General features: G+C 44.3%; 1 pseudogene across 1 annotated transcript; it reads right to left on the reverse strand.

Moving 5' to 3' along the window:
- Positions 1-276: 276 nt before the first annotated feature.
- Positions 277-2,631, reverse strand: LOC142817858 (hexokinase-2 pseudogene; annotated as a pseudogene). The gene has a single exon (XR_012895390.1). The product of XR_012895390.1 is annotated as a hexokinase-2 pseudogene (transcript).
- Positions 2,632-22,376: the final 19,745 nt, after the last annotated feature.

Here is a 22,376-nt window from a genome sequence, read left to right on the forward strand (position 1 = left end):
AAAAATCCAACTTTTCTCGCTTCGTTTTCGATGTCCTATACAGCCTCATCAGTCATCACGCACTTAAAGGAAACACCTACGACCACCGGAAAATAGGTGGCTCTTTTTCAGCGTTATAAGGAAGTCACGTTCGTGAGCGCACAAGGCATAATTCCTGGTGCGACCTAATGCCCATTATTCACTTTTTTCTGTAATGTGAAACGGCTACAACTGTAGGAAACTGCTGCAAGGTTTGAGAACTCGGAAAGCAGTGGGGATTTTTTTCACATCAGACGATTTAGAAACAACAAAGAGGACTGGGTTATATTTACAAAATACACTGTACACTTCTAGAACTTGCAGTAAGTTCATTTTTCTTGCACACACAGCACTGTACGCTGACAAATTCACGGTTTTCACTCATGGTAGCCATTCAACTTTGCACGTCGCAGCCTCTCGGCCACAGCAGCGACGAGCCCAGCTCCTTTTCCACTGCCGTCTTCGGCGAGCATCAGCTTGAAAGGACGGTTTGGCGCAAGCATCGTGATGAAGTGGGTCATAAGCCGGTGAAACCTGGGATGGTGCTTGTAAAGTGAGCCATCGATGGCTATTGTCACTGTCGGCTTCTGCATGCGATTCAGTAGCTCCGCCAGGCAGATGGACACGAGGAGCGCTGCCCTCGCTGACGCCACACCGCAGACGTAGCGCACGACAGCGATATCTTCGTCCGTTACCCGTATGTAGCCAATCCTAGCCAAAACCTCGCGCGCACGACTCTCGCCGTCATCACCTTCGAGTTCCGAGACGTCAGCCGTCGTGAACGTGCCCTTCGTGAGGATAGTCTCGGAGGCCCTGCCTTCGAAGAGGGCTCGTTCTCGAATAAGCTTGACCAGAACGTGTCGCACCAGCTCACCGAGAAATTTGCCGGAGAAGAGCTTCTCGAAAGTGAAGGAGTTGACGAGCAGCGAGTTGTCGTCCACGTTTCGGTCAAACTCCGTCTTGATAAAGTTGAGCACGCCGTTGTCGCCGAAGGCACCCCACTCAACGTCGATCACCACTTCACGGATACCTGTTTTATCACCTTCCCACTTTTCGATGTTCTCTATCTTCTCGAGGTAACAGGCGTTGCTGCCGGTTCCCAAGATGAGGCCAATGGCACACTCGTGATCTAGAAAGGCTCCCTTGACCAGGGTACCCGTCGTGTCATTCACGACGGCTACAATATCGATGTCCATATCACCTCGCCGATCGATGGCGTCTTTGAGCATCTGAACTGCATCTTGACCAACTACACCCGAGCAGTTGAAGCTCTTTGTCCAAGTGACGAGAATTCCCACATTCAGCGCCTTTTGTACCATCGGAAAGGAGAAGCAGAAACCCAGGGGCATCCGTTTTCCCATCAAGTTATTGGTCTCCATGAAGTCGTGAATGCAGTCGGCCAGGAAGTCGAACAACTTTTCGCCAGGTCCGAGTCTTATGGGTTCCGGAACGGAATAGTACTTCACGTGAAACTGCTTCTCACCTTCGGGATCCAGTTGAAGGTGCAGGACTCGAAAGTTGGTTCCACCCAAGTCGAGCGCAAGGAACTCGCCCCTCTCGGTGCCATCGGGAAGTTCCGGCAAATAGGTGTTCTCCATCTGCAGAGACGACGGTCTACGAGGATTTTTCATTAAGCCCAATTCGATCTCACTGTTGAACACATCCCGGATCTTGCAAATAGTGTGTACACTGAGAACGAGAGGGCGTACTATGTTCTCTACCGTCGCCTGCTTCTTGGGGTCATCATCGATCTGCAGTTGCGGATAATTCAGGTTGGCCTCGGTGAGAGCGCAGTGTTGCATGGTGGAGTTCCGTGCGATGCAAGCAGCAAAATGACGGGAAGCGACTCGTCCTCTTTCACTTTCCCAAATGACGCTGGTCTGCTTGCGCGGTGACTCCGCAAGATGCAGCAGGCGCCGTAGCGGTCGGATAACGTCGAAAACCGGCTTTCCTTTTCACGCTCACCACTAGGGGCAGAGGGCTCCGGAAATCAGGCACGTGCGGCCCGCCGCACCGGCTCGACTTCGTCGCAAACCGGCAGTAAATGATTGCTAACGCCAGACGAACAGCCGCCGCTCTGCGTGTCGAGCGATGGTGAACTAGCTAGGCGGCTGGAGCCGGCTCGTTAACGAGAGAGAGAGGGATGCATAAGTGCGTGTTGTTCCGCCGATCTTGCTGCGTGCGCGCACTGCCAGCAAAGCAGGTACTCTGGCGCTATCTGGCGTATCAGCGAAGAGTTATTCTTCGCTCGAGTAAGACCGACTTTTTCTTTTTTGTGTGTGCGTAAAAAGAGGCCCCCTATTCTATCGCTAAGTAAGGTAGAACACCTGAAATGAAAGAACTGTAGATAACTGTACCGAAAAAAGGAAAGACCACGTAGCCGCTGACATTTCCTTAGTGTTTTACAACTCTTGCGGATGGCTGCTGCCTAAGGTGATAACGGCACGAGTTGAATATATCTGTGACGGCTCGCTGCCAAAATCTCTGCACTTTACACGCTTATGTTATGCGATGTCGCCGTACAATATCGGAATGGGCAGCAGGACGCGTCGAGGGTATGAAGAAATGCTTGGGTTGGCTAAGTGCCTGATAAGGAGGCACAGTCTATCACCGTTGCCGGTACCAGCGCCGCGTTGATATTGCTAAGTCGGGTACAGTGTTGCGGGGTTGCAGCTCCGAAATTGTAGTAAATCCAGAATTATTCCGCATTTTCGCGACTCCGCAATAGAATGGGAATTGAATGGCGACAAAGCTAGGAGAAATGAAACGTAATTTATTTCATTTTCCACAGAATAGAATGGACATGAAATTACGTCTTTTTTCGAAAAAAAAAATGAAGCCGACTTCCATCGACGTGCTGTGTTTCCAACTTCAAACATTTCTTATACAGACCACTGAATTTAACAATAAAGCAGCATAGAGGCTTGTCTGATTACAAGCATGTTACCATCATACGCAACGTATTTACTATAATTTTGTGCTTGTATAGACTATGTTGCTGCGAAGTTTTTCTCCATTCTAGGAGTAACCACAGCTCCATGCCATGCTATCCGCCCTGCAGAACTCATACTGATGTTACACCTTGCGAATTTTCTCTCTCGGTGGCACCTCAGCCACCTGCCGGCTCCCCATCCTTCACTTTGTTTTTACACCGGCCGCCATCGGTGACTAGGATGCATACTAAAAAAAAATGCTTCTCTAAGTTATCATGCCCATTGACGCTTGTGCGATCCATGTGTTTAATGCAAGCTTTCGCATACTAGCTTGCGCGCAGTCTCGTCGAATATAATCCCCCCCTTTTGCGATACTGTCCCCCTGTACTGTAAACTAATTACCGTCCTTAAGAGTGCTTCGCATGTCTATGACACTCTTATTGTAGGGCGCTAGTTGTATACAAGCCAAGCATCCTTAAAAGTGTAAACTGGTTGACTCTGTACTTACCCACATGAGTGCCTTTGCCTGAAATTATAGCAAAGGTCTGTAGTTCAGTGCAGCACACATTTGCACACGACGAACAGTGCACTTTGTACAGGATAAACCGGATAGAGAGAGATAGAATATACATTTGAAAACATTGGTTCGGGTAGCCAGCTGAAGGTGATCCCTCGAAATCAAGGCCGTACCTCCCGAAATCCCTACGTGACGATTAGCTAAGTCGTCATTTTAGCATTAACGCATTCGAGCTCACTCAGTAGTAAAACGCCTTTCATTTAAATATGTCCTCTCCGAAAAAAGGCCGGCTTATTCAATAACCAAATACAAACCGTTTACTTGTCAGGCACTAACTTCCGAGTAAGTGAAGGTAGTAAAATGCTGATTAGTGAAACTTGCTAGTTTGCAGAGCAGTTCGCGAACAGTCCTGACTCGAATAATTATTACATTACTCAATTTCTAGTTAACTAGAGTTTATTAGTGCATGTTCATTGTCAAAACAGAATGACTCAACTACAAAAGTATATGAAGGATATTAAGCGAAGTACAACTGTGCATGTAGAATAAATAGTGGCCACTAAATACGTAATTACCATGGCAACTACGCATCCCAGCAACATACATAGAGGCATGAATGAATGACATACGAGGACCCACATCCAAATGTGCACATAGAATAAGAAGTTTTCGAATAGGGGTCCCAAATATTGGGGCCCCAAATAAATAGCGTCAAGGCCACTGCGCATGCGCAAAACACAAATTGTGTTTGGGTTTTGGATTGGGAACGCTATTTCTCGAATTTAGCGGGAGCCTATAAACCTGCCCCGAAAGTTTTGGGTCAGTCAAACTTGACGGCACCCTCTGAAGTGACGGCTCTGAGCCTATAGTTGAGTGGCACAGAATAGGGGGAGTGTTCAAAGCGCCGCCGACCGTATTCGAATACACTTTGCTCCTGCCTGACCCAAAGCATCCATACGCGAATTGCTTTGGGGCCCCATACTACGGTGTCCCCTTTCGAAAACTCCCTAATATCAAGACTAGCCGGTGTAGAATCGCTGGTAGCGTATACTGTAGCAGCTGTTTGAAGGCTATATATGCTCGTACATTGAAATAGCACACTGTGTACTGTTTAGTAGCCATAGAAGGTAGAAAAATAATAGAAGTTTTGTACACATCATCATCTGCCCTTCTATAAGTGTATCATAACTTTGCCAAATAATTTTTATAACAAAGTAATTGACAAATTTAAAATCAAACTTTTGATTTCAAAGTATTTCAGAAAATTGGGATTGGTCTAAATTTTTTTGAAGAGTGTCACGATTACTGTAAGATATGCGGTGCTGTTTACGAGAGATCTGGCAACGCATGTGGCTTAGTAGTTACTTAGGAAGAGCAAGAAAGCATTTCTTGTTAGTAACAGCAAAAGTTTCAAGCTGCTTGCTATAGTAAGGAGATGCCGCGAAGGAAGTAATATACGGTTGAAACATGTTAATGCAACTGTTTCCAAGTGTTTACTAACTTTCTTTTTTAAAGATCATGTTGAACGTATAAATACCATAGGTAGCCGGAGGACTGCACCTGTGGGAACTGGTAGTGTGGTTGCACTGCACAAGCTAAGTCACCAAGCTATAGTATCCCTCGACCGTGGTAACGTGTTGAGCGTAGTTTTGCAGTTCTTAAGCGTCAGATGACATCAGCTTTATGTTGTTAGAATCATGCTTAGCTCGATAAAGCTATGACTTTCCCACGTTAAAGAATTGTAGGAATGGAATCAACCTGCCTATTATTTACCGGAAATAGAATTGGCTGAGTTTTTTTTTATTCCGAGGAATTGAGAAGAATGAAATAATGGCAAGTTATGATTCCACGGAACGGAATCGGCATGAAATGGAGGTGCTCATTCCGCAACCGTGGTTGGGTAAGCAATGGGAAGGAATAGAAGTGTTGCGTGACGGAACCTGAAAATGGAAACGTCGGGCAATTTCCTTCTGGCACGTTACTATCGGTGTGCACGCAACGACATGCGGCAATTATGCAGAGCCCTTTGCGACGTAGGCGTGAGGCATCGACATTCCCTCTATATAATCGCAAATCGAAAAGTGAGAGCCTATATTTTTGAAGCATATGACAGCTGTCTTAGAGCGATGAATGACACGAGGCTTTGGAAGAGAAAACCAACGTGTACATGAAGAAATGAAAATGGACACGGAGAGTATTGTACGCCAAGTTGTACACGCAAATGAGAAGTAATCATTATTCTTGAAGTACAAGGTATATGCTGCAAAGAGTGAAGTGGGAAACCATTGTTAAGCGAGTGCTATGGAACCATTTCCTCCTTATATATACGTTTCAGTGAGTGGCGTCGACCCAATGCTTAATACTGGAACAAGTCGCATTGCACAGAGAACGACTCTTCCAAATTTCGAAGATTCATTGCACTCTGTGAAGGTGAATCAGCAGCGCAGCTGTCTTGCACACTATGAAGTGGTGAGATTAAATTTAGAACCTCAGCTAATCACCCAACCTGCCACCACAACCGAAAGGTCAGTCTAAGAATTCTCTTTCGAATTCAGCAGAAGCTGCCTAAATTTTTAAAGTTTCTTTTTTTATCTGAGCGAACTGCATCTGTTTGTCTTGACATGAATCTTTCTTGTCTGGCCTTGCCGCATGTGTTTGGTGGTTAGTGCATTCTCACCTTTACTCATTTTGGTGAACTAGTTAAGAGGAGGGGGGTTCGCCCCAACCTCTGTGGCACATCATGATCTAGGGGTTGTGACGCACACAGAGGCAGAATGTCCTATAGCCAGCGTCAGTAAAAAAAAGTGCAGTCGGAATGTTTCTTTCATTTCGTTCAAGTGTATACAATCGGTTTTATGTGTTATGGTCCAAGCACATACAAGATGAGAACAAGATCATGTTGAAGTGATGAACAATGGATTTTGGTTTTGTTCTCTACACAAGCACATTAACGAGTAGTGGCTATGATGAGTGATCTTGCCTGTTTAGAAAAAAGTGGTGTACGATTTGAGTGCTTCGTACTCTACTTTGCGAGGGATCTTTGAGCTTAATATGACGATGCAGCAGGTAAAACACACGAAAGTTACGTTATGATTCCAGAACACTATTCTTAAAGTCGCTAATACTTATATGTTTGCACTCTTTTATTACTGAGCACAAATAAAATTATAGATTCGTTGCAGAGCAATGATTTTCTTATCATGTGACTAAATTAGATGAGGTGCACTTGTGATATAGCACTAAATGAAACATCAGTGATATATGTATTATACCAAAAAAACGGACGATGCAAACAGCCGAAAATAGGACAAAGGAAAGGGTAGTCTTTCCTAACCCCCCTCTAGGTGGTTTGGATTTGCGTCGTCAAATGTTTAGGGGTACAGCTCCTCTGTGAAATTTTGTCCTGCGTAAGGCGTAACCAGTAGTATCAGACAAACAGACAGACAGATGGACAGGCGCACGAACGGGCGGACGGATGGACGCATGAACAGACAGACAGATAGACAGACGACAGACAGACAGACAGACAGACAGACAGACGGACGGACGGACGGACGGACGGATGGACGGACAGGCAGATGGACAGACGCTTCGCCCGACTCATCATCATTCCCTTTGTTGATTGTGCTGGAATTTTTCGTAAAAAACTAACTAGCCCAACAAGAACGTTTACAGGTATTTATATTATATCAGCATGTGACATATTAACTACTATGTGTCACAAGCTATAACGTAGCAAACAACTGTACAGTTACTACGCCAAGTGACCGGGAGGTTGACACACCATGCGCGCACCACACGCAAAATTACGAAGTCTGAAATGAATAGCAATAAAAAAATATCATGCGACGAGTTCGCGTACGCGCTTGCACAAATTGATTGCGGCAAGAAAAGTCACCACGCCCACGGCATCGCGTAGGGCGAGGCTGATCGAGGAATGCTGAAAAGGTCTATTTCCAGTAGCCGATGTTGCGCAAGATAATTCCACCCGTCATACGATAATCGGTGTGTGCATATTCGTAGTAACGGAGGTGCTGCCATAAGAAGGTGTACGGCACCGTGAGCGTACTCTTTGCCTAAACTTGACAGAAATAGTCTTAAATGAAAGAAGTGTTTCAATATCAAGTAATTTGCCTCCTCCTTCTTATCTTTAGGTTTGAGTGACTTGCTTGAAAAACTTTGTTAAAGCGGGAACAGGACTGAGACAAGGAAAGGAGACGAACTGACAACCACGAACGCTAGTTCGTATTTTTCCTTTGTGCGTCGTTTTTGCGCCTAAATCATTTTTCTCACGTAATGATGCAACTGACTCAGCAACTAGCACTGTTTCATTGAGTGAAATACTTCGCACAAGATCCAGCATGGCCAATGAATTTTAATAACGCCAAGATACCTTGTTTGATCATGACATATTCTACAACAAAGATAATAGTTTTATTACAGTCGATTCTAGGGGGAACGTGGAAGATGCCGGATTGGTTATATAAGGTTGATCTGTTTCGATTGCACTGAAAAGTACAAAAGTTTTTACCATTGTATTGTACAATTTCAGTTTTCACCTGTGGCATGATGGACTTACTGGTGAAACTATGATAGCACGAGGTCGCAGGTTATACGTGCCCTGTTTCTGGTGCACTTTGAGGAAGTCGGCTGTTGGGCGTTATTCGAGCCATCGACTGAGGAGTTAATCCTACGCCGTGGTGAAACTTTGAAGTATTGAACGATTTTTTTTCTCCCATCACTTGTAAATTATGCTAACCTCTGCTGGTACCATTCGATATGGTCATAAAAATATTCATTATTGATAATTTCTACAAAGTATTGTAATAAAGGCATGTTATGTTCAGCATCAAACTCTAGCCTTAGGCACACACCCACGTCATACATGCTTAGAAGCCGAGTGATGAGCAATAAGAAATTCGGAAATGGCACAGGCAGGCTGATTCATAACTACTCGAATAGGTTGCCCCCATCCGCACAAATGAGGATGAGGTATGTGATCTGACATTAACCGGTGTGCCTCAAACGAGATTCCTTTCCCTGGAGTGTAATACGAATAACATTTAACCATTTTAAACCGAAGAAACAACTCATATAGACACCCAAGCACAGGATGCGTCAAAAGTTCGTAGGCCCCCATGACACGCAACTCAATGGCAGTGCATCCACCACTGTACGTCCTAGTGTGGGAACGACATGTGTTAGTGAAATAACGAAACATGGATGTTTTTACGCGAGCAAAAGTGAAACAGCGCAAAAGTAATTAAGGAAGAGAAATGTACTGTGCGTGTTTCGACTGAATAAATCAAACGCAGTTGTCTCACAGACCACTGATTGCGTGAGATCAGATATCGACCTCTTACAAACGATCTTATACGGCTTTTTCTTACATGTCACTGCGCCACCAGTCGGCAAGACATTACTCTGCTGAGTGTCACTGACCTCTTAAGTTGGAAGTTGAAACTTTCCTGCTCCGTTGAGCGCATTTGGTGAGAGCGCTCAGCGCTATCTATCCATTCGTCATGCGCCTATTACATAGAAACATCATATCATATGCGCTGGAAAGAGTCAAATGGCCTTGGTGGCTGATGCAAGTGAGCAGATGCTGTGCAGACCGGGTTACGCGCGCTCAAGAGTTTATTGCCCAAGAGCGTCCGATAACCTTGCTCTGCTGTATGGAAAAAGCACGTTTATCTGGAGTATCACGCACCCATACGGCACATTCTGGCGCGCACGAAACGCCACGTGGAAGTCAGCAACGCTTTTGTTTTCAAGGCTGCTTATTAATCTTCGCAGCATGGTCGGTTTCATAATTGCCATTCCGCGCGACGACACGTCGTAGCAGTAGAAAAACGATGACTTGTTAGTTGATTAGGATCAATAGTCTTTCAGATGACAGGCTTAACGGTTGAAAACTTCTTTTGTGGCTGTCATGACACGTATTGCGGGTACTCAGTGTAGAAGGCAGAAATGGGATTGTTTGATATCGTTACCAGGCAGTGGGCCTGGCTCCGCCGTCGTAGTCGAATCGATGAAGAAGAAGCGGACTCAAAGCGCGAGATGTTATTAGCCCAGAGGTGTTAGACTTACCTGTAAATATTGCAAATACACTCGTTCCTTTCTTCCGTGTGTTTGCAATCCCCGTAACAAATTCATGGAGGTGCGGGGTAACGATCCCCGTACCGTGTAGTAGTGTTTTAGCCACGGCACATGAACAACATCAGTAGGCGGTGTGGCAGCAGATAAGTGTGGTTGAACGGGAGTGATGAGGTAGTCGACGTCGGTGATTTTGCGGAGAACTTTGTAGGGCCCGGTGTATGCTCAGGACATTGCTTCTCGAGCCCGCGTCGCTCGCCAAGTCGCCTACACTAGGCTCACTGCTTCTCAGGCCTCACAAAAGGTTCGCTACGATGACTGGCACTGCAACGTTGACTACCCTGCTGACTCTCTCGTCCTACTTTGGACGCCGAATCGGCGTGAAGGCTTGTGCGAGAAGCTCCTTCCACGATACACTGGGCCCTACAAAGTTCTCCGCAAGGTCACCGACGTCGAATACCTCATCACTCTCGTTGAACCACCTTCATCGTCTGCCACACCACCTACTGATATTGTTCATGTGTCGCGACTAAAACGCTACTACATTGCCAGTCCTGATTGACTTAGCGGTGCCATGACGGCGCTTCGTCCACAGGGGGTGATGTTACCAGGCAGTGGGCATGGCTCCGCCGTCGTAGGCGAATCGATGAAGAAGAAGCGGACTCAAAACACGAGATCCTAGCAGCCCTGGGGTGTCACACCTACCTGTAAATATTGCAAATACACTCGTTGCTCTCTTCCATGTGTTTGTGATCCCCGTAACAATATATAGGGTCTAACATATCAAATCCACCATATGGCTAAAAGACGTCGTGGTGAAGAGCTTCAGAAATTTCGATCAGCTGGGGTTCTTTACCGTGCACCCAAATCTGAGCACACGGGCCGATAGCATTTTCGCCTCCGTCGAAAATGCAGCCGCCCCCGCTGTGATATGATCCCGCGACCTGCTGGTCAGCAGCCGATACCTTAGCCACTCCACCATCACGGCGGGGCGAAGATAGAAAGTTGCGATTAGACGAAACGTAGAACGTGTCCAGAATTTTAAGCCTGGCTTGCGAAGTCTTGTAGTTGAGATCATCTTCAAATATTTATTAGCAACTAACCGACCACATTTACTTATGCAAGACACCGGTTCAGGCTATAAGGGTGAAAAAAGTAAAAAGATGGGGTTGCGTCAAGTATCCTACCTTGATGCAGCAAATAAGAACAGAAAGAAAAAAGTAACTTGCGAAACAGAGTCAGGCGCTTCATTCCCGCAAGTCGTGTTATGCCACCGGGAAAGGCAACGCACACGCACGCAGATATATATGAAAACAAAACTTTGCTTCGTCTTTTCTTGATCAGTGTACGCGCTTTGCCTTTTTTTTATATGGTGCCATCTCGCATATATAGTTTCCTAAATATACACTAGAAGGAACTCTGGTGCGTGTGTATATAGGAGCTGCAACACAGAGTGCTTCAGCGAGCGTGCAAATGATGGGACAGATTTGTCTAATCTTCGTACTTCTGGCTCCGTGTGTGGGCGTGTGGCTTGAAGCTGTTTCTCGCGATACAAATATCGGCCAATGTTCAGCAGTTGCGCTTCACTAACTCATTCTTTTAGGCTTACCACTTCAAATCAGGTCACGAAGTTCAAAACGGTTCGTTCCTTCTTTCAAAACAAAACTGAAACACAGCAATAAACGAAGTCACAATTGGGCACGGTGGCACTCACGGAATGCAACCACCTAACAATCCGCTCGTCTTCATCCTACAGGTCGTTCTCGGACTGCTGCTCCACGTCGGTCTGAGTTCTGGGCCACCAGTAAGGATCGGAGCTACCATCGGCGTCAACGCCACCAGTGTCTGCGCACAAGATTCCTTGCCGGTCAAGCTACGGTATTCCGTGCTAGGTCGCTCGTCGTCTACCTGCGTGGATGCTGGGTGCATAACATATGCGCATTGCCTGCGCACAGCGCCACCACTCAACCCAGCTATAAAAGCCCATCTCACGAAGGACGGCACCATTGGGCACGGCGGCACTCACAGAATGCAACCACCTAACAATTTGCTCGTCTTCATCCTACAGGTGAGAAGGCGATATGGAAACTGTATCCGTTCAAACGACCTTTTCTTACTTGTGCTGCCGTGCCCATGGCTATGTGCTGTTGTGATTGACCATGCTGTACCGACTCTTAAACTTTTACTGCTAGGCGGAGACATTGAGACGAACCGAAGCCCTGACATCAGCCAGCAATTAAAAGAAATCGCGGCAGATATCAAAGAGAAAAAGGAAAGCCGCCTACCTAAAATCGACAAGAAACTAGACTCGCTCGCGAGGCTAGAAGGAAACGTGGGTTCATGTCGAACAAATAGCAAATATGAAAATGGTAACACAATCTATGCAAGAAAAAATTGACGATCTAGAGAATCGCAGCAGGCGAGCTAACCTGATAATATATGGCTTTCCCGAGGTAGAAGGCGAGACTCCCTTGACACTTGAATGTGCAGTGAACAAAAACATAATTGAAGACACCTTAGAATTAAAACCTGCAGCAATTGCACGCATACATCGCATCGGTAGAGCGCAACCAAACAAAACTAGGCCCATATTTCTCAAGCTGCTAGACTCAAGAGAGAAATTTTCAATATTAAAACGGGGACATAAACTTCGTGGCACAAGCCTATCTATCGGAGAAGACTTTTCGAAACGAGTACGTGAAATTTGGAGAAAACTTTGGAACAGTGCGAAGGCAAATTGAGAAAATAACGAAAAGGTTTCCTTAGTTTTTGACAAGCTGTATATTAATAATCATGCCTATGTCTGGAGCAACGAAAAGGATGACAAGGTTCCGCTTAAGAAAAACACGCGGAAGCTGCCTCAGAAACAGCCCGTGTAACGAGAACGACAAACGTACCCGGCGACCAAACAAAAAAGGGAGCCACTACTCGTCGTGCTGCAAAATAGGCGAACTAACACTTCTCACAGTGAATGCTAGAAGTGTAATTAATAAGCCTGAACCTCTTGAAAATTTGATCATCGATTATGAGCCTCACTTAGCAGCCGTCACAGAAACGTGGCTCACGCCTGATGTTTTAGATCACGAATTTACACCACCCAACTATTCCGTGATCCGAAAAGATCGCCCCACACGTGGTGGTGGGGTGGCAATATTGATAAGAAAAGGCCTCTCTTTCGTGGCCCTTCCAGAGGTACAAAATGCTGAAGCGGTTTTTTTTGTAAACTACTCTGTGATGGTACCAGCATATTGTTAGGTTGTGTTTATCGAAGCCCAAACTCGGGTGACGATTCTATCAGTGCAATTCATGATTACATGCAACGTCATGCTTACAGTTCACGTGTTGTACTCATGGGTGATTTTAATCTTCCAGACATTAACTGGGATAGTATGTGCTATACGTCATCAGCTTCGAATGTGTTATTTGACCTCATGCTAACCTTCAGTCTTCATCAGGTCGTTTTGCAGCCTACTCACTCGCAGGGAGTAACTGAGAACATACTTGATCTAATGTTTTTCAGCGACCATTTCGACATAAACTGCATAAGAATTGATGTAACCCGCGGAATATCTGACCACGACGTAGCAGTGTGCGTAGTTCCTCTTGGTGGTACCATGACTACTCATTCTTCTGTATTTGTTGTAACAAACTTCGAAAACGCTGATGACTACAGCATACTAACTCATCTCGCTCATGAATTCCTGTATTTCTCAGAAATGGGGTTGAATACATCAGTAGACGTCGATTTCCTTTGGCTTCACTTCAAATCTGTCGTACGTTTTTGTATCGCTCACCACATACCTACAAAAGTCAAACGCCCGCCAAAAAATAATCCATGGATCACGCGCGAAGTTATTCAGGCGAAGTGACGTTTGAAAAGGTTACGTAGAGCAATAAAAACAAAAGGCGGGGGAGAATCCAGAATTTGAAAGCTACCGGATGCCATCGCGGAATTTAAGCACAAAGCTAAACTTGCTAAACAACGCTATTTTGACGAGACACTACCTACGTTCTTTCTAAATAATTCCGGCAGGTTCTGGAATCACTTTGCGCCATTAAAACAGCAGCATCGCATCCTATTCCAGAAGAAAAAAACTGTTAAGGCCAACGCATATAACAATTTTTTCGATCGGTGTTTACCGTTGATGATAACGTTATTCCGCCAATAGAAGAGCAACATCGTACGAAAGTCGACCAATTAAACATCACTGATGCTGGGATTTTCATCCTGCTACTTAAGCTCGACACCAAAAAAAGTAGTGGACCAGACGATATACCGAACAGTTTCCTGAAAAGATATGCAGAATGGTGTAGCAAATATCTTGGTCTCATTTTCCGAAAATCACTCACGACTTCACAACTACCTAACGATTGGAAGATCGCAAAGGTGATACCGATCCATAAAGGAGGAGACGCAGCACAATTTTCAAATTTCAGACATATTTCATTGACCAGCACACCATGTAAACAATTTATTTATTTATTTATTTATTTATTTATTCAAAATACCTTACAGGCCCACTGAAGGGCATTGAGTAAGGGGGGCATCAGTATACAAACGAAATAACAATAAAGGAGAAAAGCAGATGAAAAAATATATACATATATAAAAGCTTACAAAAATCAAGGTGCAACAGCGTTATACAGTACTAGAGTGCAACGAAATCAGGTTGTCACGAAAAATTTCACGGTTACAAATGGATACAACATGATCCGGAAGGCCGTTCCAATATGCAATGACTCGAGGTAGTGATGATAAGTTAAATGCCTGCGTGTGACCATGAATGCGCATAAAACTACGGGCATTGTGAATGCGCTGGGAAGTGCGCGCAGGAGAATAAAGTGGCAAACAGTGAATTTCGTTACTATAAATGTACCTATGAAACAGACATAAAAGAGCAATGTTGCGGCGTATTTCTAGTGACTGAAATGCAAGGTCTTGTTTTATTAGGTTAATACTTGAAAGATAGTCGTAGTTTCCGGAGATGAATCTCGCTGCCCTATTCTGGACGGCTTCCAACATACGTACCAAGTAATCTTGATATGGTGACCATGTGGATGATGCATACTCTAGCTGTGGGCGAACATAAGTAATATATGATAATGCGCGTACGTTAGAAGGAGCGTTGCGCAAGTTTCTGCGGAGATATCCGAGAGATTGAGATGCTTTCGATGAGACAGCTGCTATATGCGTAGTCCAGGATAGATCCGATGTAAGGTGAACGCCTAAATATTTGTAAGATGGTGTAGCTGACACAACGGCGTTATTATTCTTATAGTGAAATGCTGAATTGTTATGCTTTCGAGTGAACGAGATTAACTTGCATTTAGAGGCGTTAAGGGACATCTGCCAAGTTTCGCACCACCGGAAGGTTAGGTCAAGGTCATTTTGGAGAGCGGAATGATCATTAAAACAATTAATGTTGCGGTATATGGCGCAATCGTCAGCGAACATCCTAACTGTGGATGAAAGGTTATCGGGCAAATCAATAATGTATATTAGAAAAAGTACCGGACCTATTACACTGCCTTTGGGAACACAGGTTGTGACGTCGCAAAGGTTAGATGAAATGTCGTTGATCACCGTAAGTTGCTGACGCGAAGAGAGGAAGCTTCGTAGCCAAGACAGGATTAATGAATCAATACGGAGTGCGGCCAATTTAGACACTAAACGACAATGAGGTACAGTATCGAATGCCTTGGCGAAATGAAGGAAGAGGCAATCAGTTTGTTCGTTAGCATTCATATTAAAGTGAAGGTCAGTCGTGAATTCGAATAACTGGGTGTCACATGAGTAGCCTTTTCTAAAGCCATGCTGATGGGAGAAGAAGAAGTTGTGCGATTCAAGGTGATCGTAGATATGAGAAGCCACGATATGTTCTAGTAGTTTGCAAGAGATGCATGTAAGTGAAATGGGTCGATAATTACGGGGCGAGTGCCTGTCACTGGACTTAAATACGGGAATCACCTTACCAATCTTCCAATCCTTGGGCAGTTCGCCTGATGATAGCGACTGGTTAAATAGGAGACAGAGGAAGCGGCTGGAAATATCTGTGGTGTTCTTCAGTATTTTAGAGTTAATGTTATCAATACCTGATGAAGTATAAACCTTAAGATTCGTGATGAGTTGGGCTATACCTTCGGCAGAGACAATGATTGGGGCCATTAAAGCGAAAGGGTGATCTGGAACAAATGGCACATTGGAACAATCTTCCTGTGTAAAAACAGACGCGAAGTACTCATTGAAAGCAATAGCGGAAGCTTCATCAGAAAGCGGCGTTAGTTCACTATTGTGTATTGTAATGTGATTAGGAGACTTGTTGTAGGGTAAAATTATTTGCCAGAACTTTTTGGGGTTATTTTTGAAAAGTGACAGCAAGTCCTGCAAATAATATTTCTTCTTAGCTGTGTCTAAGGCTTTACCATAGTCTTGTAAGCAGACCTTGTATTTATCCCAGTAGGACACAGAGCCAACGCGTTTTGCGGTATCATAGAAACGTTTCTTTTTATTTCGTAATGTTCGAAGATGTTTAGTAAACCAAGGGTTAGTTTTATCGTTGGAAGCAGAGATCAGCGGCACAAGCTGGTCAATTAACTCTAATATTTTTTCTTTGAAAAGAATCCAGTTTTCGTGCACGGTTTGAGAGGCAAACGACGGCAAAAAAAAAGTTCCTGATAAAAATCTTCTAGCTCCGTCCTGAATTGGTGAAAATTAGCATGGTTATAATCCCGGATTGTTTTTCTCACTGAGCCCGTGAAACTTACTGGTAGGTCGATTTGGAAGTTGAGGAGCTTGTGGTCGCTAAATCCTTCTATGTAAGAAATCGCTCCAGTGGTTTCTGGTGCATTAGTGAAAACAAGGTCAAGCATGTTAGTACCACGGGTGCTTTGGTGAACAACTTGTGATAAGTTGTAATCAAGGGTTACTTCGAGAAAATTTGATGAGGCGTGACATTTGGTAGTCATGGTAGACCAATCAATGAGCGGGTAGTTGAAATCGCCAAAAAAGTATATAATGTCAGCTGAATAGAGTTGCGTAGCTCGTTCTATGTTGTCACGTAGATCTTCGGGGAAAGAGGAATGGGCATCCGGTGGACGATAACATGCTCCTATAAGTATTTTTGCATAAGTTGTAACGCATGCTGTCCAAGTTATCTCTGTACAGGGGTTAGTATCAAGGGGAACTGATGACACTGTCTTTTTTACTGCTATTAGGACGCCTCCTCCTCTTCTATCGACATGGTCACGTCGATATATGTTATAGTTGTGTTTATCTGGGAACAGTTCCTCGTTGGTTACGTCAGGATAGAGCCAAGTCTCCGTGAGTATTAATATGTCGGCATCACTATCATCCAAGTAAGAACTCAACTCATCCCTCTTAGGAAGTAGGCTTCGAATGTTAGTAAAAGACACAGACCGAGATGGTGACTTAAACTCACTCCGCTTACGCGTGCTCGTGTTAGCCTCTAGCTATCTCGTAGACAGCACAACTATGTTGCTAGAGTGATCGAAAACGTAGGTGTTATTGTCAATGCGAAGTTTATCAACGGATAGCTTGAAGCGTTTGTTTTGAGCCTTTGCATATTCCAGAAGTTTTTGGCGAGCTTGTCGCGTTTTCGTGGAAAATCTTCGCGTATGTAAAAATTAGTTCCCTTAAGCTTACGCGAATTTGACAAAATTTGCTCTTTGTCCTTAAAAAATGTGAACTTTACAATAATTGGCCTTCGTCTATCTGTGTTAAATCTGCCCAGCCTGTGTACGCGCACAGGCTGGGCAGATTAGCGTATTATGAGGGGTCTCAGTGACCAAAATCAAAAGACGAATGACGTCGCAGATTACACCACATGCGTTCTCCATTGTACAGGATATATGTGAACATTTATGTAGTAAATCAATGCTGAAAAATGTAGGTGGAGATGAACATGAAAAGGCAAAAAATTGTAGACACTGCTTCATGATGAAGAATAGGTCAGCATGAATTGGTGTACTGTGGTCTTAACTGTTGCCGTTACGAATGCCTATAAGTATGAAGGAATGTAATGTAGAGTGTGAATTTTTATGAAAGGGAACATGGGAGCGCGTGGCTTGCGTGCTCCGGCGGCTGCTGGCAGCGTGTTCAAGTGGGAGTGAGAGCAACCACAGTCGCTTTTCGCGTCATTTCGTGGAGAGCAAAACAACCATTTGTTGCATATATGGAACCAGTGGCAAAATTGTGACCCCCCCCCCCCCCACCTTCAAGGCGATTGCGTGAGAGCCGGTAGTCGCTTCGACGGGGAGGGGGGGGGTTGCAATCTTTCCAGTGGTTCTACATGAGCACTGACTGCTTGTTTTGCTCGCCGCGAGATGACGCGAGAAGAGAGTGTGGTTGCTATCACTCCCGCTTGAACACGCTGCCAGCAGCCGCCGGAGCGGGCAGACCACACATCACCATGTTCTCTTTCATAAATATGGACACTGCAAACAGGCCCCGCCACGGTGGTCTAGTGGTTAAGGTACTCGGCTGCTAACCCTCAGGTCGCGGGATCAAATCCCGGCTGTGGCGGCTGCATTTCCGATGGAGGCAGAAATGTTGTAGGCCCGTGTACTCAGATTTGGGTGCACGTTAAAGAACCCCAGGTGGTCGAAATTTCCGGAGCCCTCCACTACGGCGTCTTTCATAATTACATGGTGGTTTTGGGACGTTAAACCCCACAAATCAATCAATGAATCAATCAACACTGCAAACAGAATCGTGTCCGCAGCTAAACGTCCCTGCTCATAAAGGCTTTACCGTGCATAATTGATTTATGTTGTAGCAAATCATCAACGCAAATTCAAAAAACAGGCGTAGAATAGGATTATGTATCAAGAGGATCATATCAAAGAGCCAACCGCACGCCCCTATTTTTTACCCAATGTTTCAAATTATTCGTAGCACATTAAGGGCTTGATATGCGGTATGCTGACATCGTTCATTGTAGCTTGGCGCACGCTCGTATAAAAATAGATAAATAAAGAAAACAAGCGGGAAACAGGAAGGAGAGTTTGCAATAAAAGGAAAACTTTGGAGAAAGAAATAATGATGCTCAGCTTCACACTTCTTCCTCAGAGCTCTTATTGCGAAGCTGGACAAAACGAGACGATCAGAAGTAATGGAACAAATAAAATGCAACATTGAGGGAGAGGACTACCCGAAAGAGAGGCAACAGGTTTGCGATACGAATTCAATACACCACTTGCTGCAGTCCTGTTGTGATTCCTCTCAACAGGACTTGCATGCGCCTCTCTACGTTTGCATTTGAGCAAAAGGGACACACAAAATGAAGCCATCGCTATATCGCGTACGACAACGTACGCCGTTGTCCTTCAACTCGAGCACTGCCCCGATCTTTACAAACCTCCAAGGGCAACAGCAGACGGCAAAATAAGTCTCGATTGCTGCATGTTATGATGGACTTAGCTCTTACGAGATCATTGAGATGTGCCGCCAGCTCCCACCAGATCAGCGAGTTCAGCTTTGGTTCTACGTGAAATCCAGTTTCGCTGCACCGTGTATTATCAAATTGAGTATACCCACATTGTCATGGGTGTTTCAAGGAATGTGTCCTATACTCTTTAAAAATCACAGAAAACAGGTATCTGTGTGCTACTTGCGGCGTTGCCTTCCGTAGAATAAGGTATTTTCAGTTGGGTACAGACATTAATTACAGCAAAATTATAAAAAAAACACAATTAACTTCTTAAAAAGTGGTAATAGCCAGTCGAGTCAAAGACCGAATTCGAGCTCTTTCTACGAATAGTCCCTAACCACTTCGAAATTTTGGAAAGCGGCCACAGGTAATCACCACGGAGCGATGCAATCAGGCTAATTTAACTGGCGAAACCGAAACCGACGAACCAAACAGCGGATTTTTCGACAACACCCTCAATGACGACACTGTTTCCTTAGCATTGGTGGAGAACAATAACTGAGGGTCGATAAGCAGCCTCAAAGCGAAGAGTAAATTGACGGTTGATAACGCCGAGGAAAACTGTGTCGTCACTGGGGGCGTTTCACTAGCTAAACTAGGTTCAGTGCATCGCTCCGCGGTGATTACCTGTGGCTGTTTTTCCAAAAGGTCAAAGTGGCTAGGCACTATTCGTAGGAAGGGGATGAATTCGCCCATTTGACTCTACCGGCTATCACTTTCTTTCTTTTTTTTCGTTTATTATTTCTTTCGTAGCTCTTGCTCCTGTTTCGTAAGAAACAGGAGCAAGAGCTAAATGCCATGTGGCATAAGAGAGGCTCTTACTTCTTCGGGCATTTGGTATGCATACGAATGATTTGAATGAATGTAAAACAATAAAGCATAAGCATGCAAATAGAGAAAATACAGTTTCACATGATATTAAATACCTCTAGGCGACAAAAAGTGTACAAACACTTTATGAAACATACAATAAAACAATTCATGTAAAATAAAAAAGTGATGCAAATACTTCATGAAACAGAACATATCATGAAAAACACTTTATGAAAAAAAATGGCAGCATATCCACGGAGTGAATGATGTAGAGTGGGGCGAAGCATTCGTCCGTCCATGCGTCCGTCTGTGTGACCGTCCATGCGTCTGTTCGTGCGCCCGTCCCTGCGTTCGTTCATGCATCCGCCCCTGCGTCCGTTCATGCGTCCATCCATGCATCTGTCTGTGTGTCCGTTCGTCCATCTATTCAACACTCCAAGTCCCACCATCTCGCATATTTTTATCATATATTCCCCATATAGAAGCACCGCCATTCAGTGAACATTCCAAGGACCAAACGAGAGGTGGCACACGCACACTTTCTTACGGCTTGCGCTTCGGGTCTACTTCCCACCTTCCACCACCTTGAGTTCATGGTATATACTAGTTCACTGTATTCATGGCACTGCGGCCCAATGCTCGCTAAACCTTTCTAAAACCAAGGAGGTTACGCCCAGCGAGTATAACGTAGCAACCTTTTCCTGTCAGACAGTGCTCAATGTACATGCCAGTGGCTGCTAATGTGAAATGAGAGACAGGAGGATTCAGCTTTTAATGTATTACGGCTTGCGCTTCGTATCTGCTTCCCCCCTTCAACCACCTCGAATTCACTCATGGTATATACTAGTTCATTGTATTCATGGCCCTGCGGCTCAACGCTTGCTAAACCTTTCTAAAATTAAGGAGGTTACACCCAGCGAGTATAATTTAGCAACCCTTTCTTGTCCGATAGTGCTCATTGTACATGCCAATGGCTGCTAATGGGGATTGCAGCGTGCACGTTGACTAAAAGCCGAATGCTCCTGGCTTTCATTCCTCATTAGCAGCCATTGGCATGTACATTGAGCACTATTTCTTATTGGTAAACAACGCACAGAAGAAATCTCTCACCGGTACCACCTTGGAGGTCAAATGTTATACCTATTTCGGGTATGTGCCACTGGTGGTTACGTACTACGAGAAACGCCCAAGCCACTCCATAAGGAGATTCGCCCCTAAAAAACTGGTAAAAAGTTAATTAGGCTGATTTCTACAATTACTGCCATAATAATGTTTCTACGCATCTGAAGATACGTTCCGCCCGAGGAAAGGCAATGCTGCAAGTAGTAGTTGTAGTAGTAGTATTTTTATTTACAGGAAGCCGGATACAGAGCTCACTGCAGGGGCAAATGGCTAAAGGCGAACAGCCTGACAAAGGCCCTTGTCCCTCCGCAGTCCGTGACAGTGCAAAGCTTAGACATCAGCACTGACAAACAATATATATATTCAATACATTGGTTTCAAGCAACCTGAAATTGTAAACACAAAATTCAAACGTAAATAGCATAAGAAGTTTACATAACACTTTAAGAATTAAAGGTCACTCTTGTTAAAATTCACAACGAAGCAATATCAATGAAACAACTCAAAAACATACACAAAATGCATGCGGATACAATGAATTCCGCTGTATACACTCGTATAATTGACATAGAAGTTTATGAACAATTTAAGCATTTGCAGAGGCATGAGACTCCATTACGTAGTTTCGATAGTGTAGACCGGTGGTTATGAATAAGTTCTTTATTTGTTTCTTGAAAGTCGCACTACTAGCCCTAAAGTTCAATTGATCTGCAAGGGTATTTAAAACCTGAGGTACCTGGTAAGCAATACTTTGTTTTCCATATTGGGTTCTTGTTCTAGGAGCTCGTTTCTTTTGTTTTCGCAAGCTGTAGTGTGGTCTTCCGGTGCAATTTTCTTCATATAGCTTAGTCTTTTGTATTAACTGAAGTAATTTAAAATGATATAATTGATCAATTCTCAGTATGGAATGTTTAATGAATAGTGGAGCAGTGCGCAAGTCTTGTAGATTCCCCCTGTAATTTTCAAAGCAGCGCAATATTTTCTTTTGTATAGTTATTAACTTATGGTATTTCTCTTGTGATGTCGTTCCCCAGAGTAACATCCCATAACTTACTTTAGAATGGAAGAGTGCATAGTACATACTTATTTTTAACCTCAATGGGATTAAGTGCATTGTTCTAAAAAAACAACCAACTATTCGCACTAATGCGGTGATCAGATGATTTACATATGTGTTCCAGTTTAATTCCTCCTGAAACCATACACCAAGAAACTTTTGTTCCCTAACATGTGCGATGCAATTTCCTTCGAATTTTACAGCTATGTTACTAATAAGTTTGTTTAAAGGTCGGAATATCATATGGGTTGTTTTTTTGCATTCAAGCGCAGTCCATTTTGCCTTAACCAATTTGAAAGATTGCTTAGATAATTATTTACACTGACCTCTAGTGATATTAGATTGTCTGATGAAAGGAAAACATTTGTATC

This window comes from Rhipicephalus microplus, chromosome 5, assembly GCF_043290135.1.
Source record: "Rhipicephalus microplus isolate Deutch F79 chromosome 5, USDA_Rmic, whole genome shotgun sequence".
Classification (NCBI taxonomy): Eukaryota; Metazoa; Arthropoda; class Arachnida; order Ixodida; family Ixodidae; genus Rhipicephalus; species Rhipicephalus microplus.